The sequence below is a fragment of the Alligator sinensis genome, unplaced genomic scaffold (assembly GCF_000455745.1).
Source record: "Alligator sinensis unplaced genomic scaffold, ASM45574v1 scaffold787_1, whole genome shotgun sequence".
Classification (NCBI taxonomy): domain Eukaryota; kingdom Metazoa; phylum Chordata; order Crocodylia; family Alligatoridae; genus Alligator; species Alligator sinensis.
The window spans coordinates 2798716-2803269 of NW_005841911.1; the positions used below are offsets into that span (position 1 = coordinate 2798716).

The following is a 4554-nucleotide window of genomic DNA, read 5'->3' on the forward strand; positions in this document are numbered from 1 at the left end:
CCCGCTCCGCCCCGGCCCGGCCCCCGGAGCGCCGGCAAGGGCAGCCTGCGCCGGGCGGGCGGGCCCGGGGACAACACTCCCGCTGGGTGTGCGCGCAGGTTGCGTGTGTGTCCACACTGATGCCAGGTGCGGGCACAGGTTGAGTGTGTCTGTGTGTGTTCCTGCGCGCTGATTCCAGGTCTGGGCACAGATTGAGTGTGCGTGGCCGCATCGACTCGAGGTGCGGGCACAAGTGCAGGTGTGTACACACAGATGCCAGGTGTGGGCACAGGTTGACTCTGTGTACGTGTGTGTGCGCTGATTCCAGGCATGGACATAGGTTGAGTGTGCATAACTGTGTGGGGGGGGGATGGGGTGCATGTCCACACTGATTCCAGGTGTGGGCACAGGTTGTCCGTGTATGTACACACAGATACCAGATGTGGCTGCAGGTTGTGTGTGTGTGCATGCGTGCCGATTCCAAGTGTGGGCTCAGGTTGTGTGTGTGCGTGCAGATTCCAGGTGTGTACACACAGATGCCAGGTGTGGGCAGAAGTTGAGTGTGTGTGTGTGTTTATACGCTGACTCCAGGTGTGGGCACAGGTTGTGTGTGTGTGTGTGTGTGTGTGTGCATGTCCACACTGACTCCAGGTCTGGGCACAGGTTGTGTGTGTGTGTGTGTGCATGTCCACACTGATTCCAGGTCTGGGCACAGGTTGAGTGTGTATGTTTGTGTGTGTTCATGCGCACTGATTCCAGGTCTGGGCACAGATTGAGTGTGTGTATGTGTTTGTGCATGGCCACATCCATTCCAGGTGCGGGCACAAGTTGTGCAGGTGTGTACACACAGATTCCAGGTGTGCGCGCGCACGCGCGCACACACACACACACACACACACACGCAGAGTCAACCTGTGTCCACATGCTGATTTCAGGTGTGGGCACAGGTTGAGTGTGCGTGTGTGTTTGTGTTCGTGCGTGCACGTCCACACCAGTTCCAGGTGTGGGCACAGGTTGTGTGTCTATGTACACACAGATACCAGATGTGGCTGCAGGTTGTGTGTGTGTGCACGCATGCTGATTCCAAGTGTGGGCACAGGTTGTGTGCATGTGTGCATGTACACCCAGATTCAGGTGTGGGGTCACGTTGCTTGTACCTGTAGATTCCAGCTCTGGACGTAGGTTGTGTGCACATGTGTGTGCAAGTTCCAGGCAGAAGCTGTGAAAAAGTCTGACTATTTTTCTTCTTCGGGGGGAAACAAAAAAAGAGTCCAGTTAAAGCCTTGCCAGGCCTCTTTGTTCCAGCCATGGTCGTTTATAGCATGCGTACCTGTGACAACCATGCATCTGTTTTTGAAGGACTTCTGCAAGAGCAGGAGCAGTCAGAGGCTCCATGTGTATATTTTTGCTGCACCCTCCTTGACACGCTCCAGCTGTCTGTGTGTTTGGGCTAGAGATAGAGGTGCTGTATATGCATCTTGCTTGCTTCTGCACAGGCTCTAATTTGCAGGGAGGCAGCTTGTTTTACAGCTTGGTACAGAAATAAGCAGGGTGCTGATATAAACTGCAGATACTGACTATTTAGGATAATTATTATTATTAAATATGCAGCTATTAGGATAATGACTGGTCCCCTAGCCTGTACCTCTTCGAAGTGTTGTCATCTTCCCGGTGTTCCCAGCACCTTATGAGTTGCTCAGCATCCTCCAGGACCGGGTACTGCATGGGGATTTACAAAAGACCTGATCATCAAAGGCCTGGGACTAGATAACGCAGACCTGTGCTGAGCATCTTTAAATCCAAGATCCTTTATATGCAAGATGACAGCTGAATGCTCTTGGCACTTGGCAGGATTGCTTCAACGTCTGGGATTGGATACTGATGTTTCCATTCCTTTTTGTGGGAAACTCAGTTTTTCCTTGCGGTTTATGTGGACTGTCACAATGCTGGGGTTTGACGATTACATGGGAGAAATGTTTTCAACTTTTCAATGCATGTCCCAAATGCTTCCTCTAAGGACTCCTTTCGCTGTATTTTTGGATTCAGCTCCCGTTCAATATTGTTTATGTTTAGTCTTCTGTTTCTGTTGCAGTACCTCTAAAGCCAGAATCTTCTACTCTCACCCACTTTCAGCGCTCTCATTCAGCTCTCAAATGGCCATACGGATAAGGGTAAGGATGGCAAAAATAGGCCCTTTTGGGCATGTTTTGTAGTGAAATAATGAAAAGGTTTTCTTCCTCCATGTCAGAATACATCTTGCATCTCTAGAAAAGTGCATAATTTGCATAACAAGAACTCTCCTAAGTTTTTTGCCTGTTGCTTAAACTCAGGGCTGGATCCAAGGTCACAACCCCTTCAGTTGTGTGATGCAGGTCAGTACTGGCATGTCAGCACAGCTCTGGCTGGAGCCTCACATGTGCCTTGAGCTCTGGGCTTACCCTTTGGCCCGTGCAGGTTTGAGCTATACTTTCACACAGCTCTAGAGTTCAGGAGATGAGCATCACCCTTCCTTCCTTCCTTCCACCCTACCCCTTTCTCATGAGGCTGCAGTGGCAATGCATAGGGGGTGCACGGGAGTGCACGTGCACCGCCTGAAAGCAGTGGTACACCCCCTGACAGCCAGCGTTCCCAGGGAGGGTGGCAGATGAGAGCTCTGGTGCCCCCCTGAGAGCACCATCTAGGGAGTGAGGGCACCAGGAGAAGTGATCCCTGCAGTCCCCCCACAGCCAATTACGCTCACTCAGAAGTGCCAGCACTGCTGCCACTTGTGGGTCTGCAGGATTCGTTGTGTGGGGACTTCCCCTGCTTCCCCTCCAGTCAGCAGGATTGGCAGGATTGGGCCCCCCTCCGCCCTCCGGTCTCTGGTTGCTTCAGGGACAAGTGCCTCCCTGACTCAGGAGATACCAGTCGCCCATGTGGGGCCCCTATTATAAATATCTCTTATCTGCATATAAAAGTGCATAAACAGTTTAAATCCATAGCATCTTCCAGCCCTGCTGTCTATTTTCCAACCTAGTAGTACTCCATTTTACTGCATCATCAGTGAAACTGATAACACATCTAAATTTCAAGGGGTCTAGGATAGTCTTGAGCTAAACAGGTCCTGACAATTTCAAAGCTACTATAAAAGGCACCAGGCATCCTTGAAACATGGTAGAGATGTTAATGAGGTGCAAAAACCTTAGGGCGAGCTGTTCCTGTGATTAATGAATATTGTTTACCTTGAGTTCTTGTAATTAATGAGCATTCTTTACATTGAAAAGCATTCTTTACATTGAGTTCCTATGCCCCAGGTAAGTACATAGCTTTGAAGCTGTGGACTACAACAGAATTTTCTGCGTACATGTTTATCTTGCTCCTTCAAGTTCACACTCAAATTCCAATTCAGCAGTTGTGCTGTACAGAAAATTAATCTTAAAGACTTAGGTTTCTTCATAGTAGAACAGACCAGTGAGTCATCTAGTCTAGTTATCTGTATAAGTGACCATTGCCAGATGCTTCAGAGGAGAATGCAAGAAAACACAGTGCAATAGCCTGGCCCCAATGGAAGTTTCTTCCAAAAGTCTGCCAGATGTTGTAAAATATACAGGCTTGCATCCTTTACTACTTTTAAAATTCTAATAGATGTGAATATTCTTACTATCCAAGCAAATGCTACAAAGCCCTCAGCTTCAGTAACTGGTAGCAGTAAATTCTTCCAACCAATTGTCTCCCACCTAAATGTATTTCAGGGTCTTTTCATTCTAAATTCCCTGTCTTATGTTGAGAGAAATACTGTCTCTTCTCTTCCAATATTGGAAGAACATAGTCTCTCATTTTCTTTTTCTGTACTGTTCATTCAACACATTATGTCATTGCTTGATCTCTTTCTCTCATATACCTGCTTACCTTGGAAAGTTAGCCCAAGAGCTACAATCTCAGAATTTATTGGAATTTAATCAGAATTGAAGCCAAGTACTGAGCAGCTAAGTCTGGTTTCTGTTTAAAACATTTAGACTTGGAGAATGATCTTATACATTTTGCAAAAATACTTTTAAAAGTTCCCTTATTCCTCCAGTAGAATTGCTGCAATACTTTTCTTTCCTGATTTAATCATTTCACTTCTTGTTACTGAATCTTCAACCAATTTATTTCTCTGCAGACAGAATTCAATCGAAGCCACTATTAGCAGCATATATGCTAACATTAATTTGCCTCTTTCAATATACACTATTGTAGACCCACTAATCTGCAGTATTGCCAATCCCAAATGTTCAAAAATAATGAGTCAGACACTAAAGAAATTGTGAGTCAAGCTTTAAAATGATGACATTTAAAATTGATTTATATTATGATGATTATGATTATTAGCCTTCTGCTTTTTGGAGCTTTTATAGGTCATGTTTTATGCTTCTCCTTAAAATCATGAGAGAGAAACTTCTTTAAAAATATTCCTAATTCTTACATAGCTTGGGGCTATTAACAAAAATAATAAATAAGAACATAAGCACTTTACTGGATCAGACCACAGGTTCAGTTAGCCCAGATACATCTATCCTGTATCTCTCAGTGGCAGAGAATGGACACCAAGGGAAA

The 4554-nt window shown here is 46.1% G+C and overlaps 1 long non-coding RNA gene across 1 annotated transcript in view; it reads left to right on the forward strand.

Moving 5' to 3' along the window:
• Positions 1-39: 39 nt before the first annotated feature.
• Positions 40-4554, forward strand: part of LOC112549458 — a 27422-nt gene continuing 22907 nt past the window's right edge. Inside the window, exons 1-2 of the long non-coding RNA XR_003092867.1 lie at positions 40-238; positions 2072-2150. This is a non-coding gene — a long non-coding RNA (uncharacterized LOC112549458). The remainder of the gene's footprint in view (positions 239-2071; positions 2151-4554) is intronic.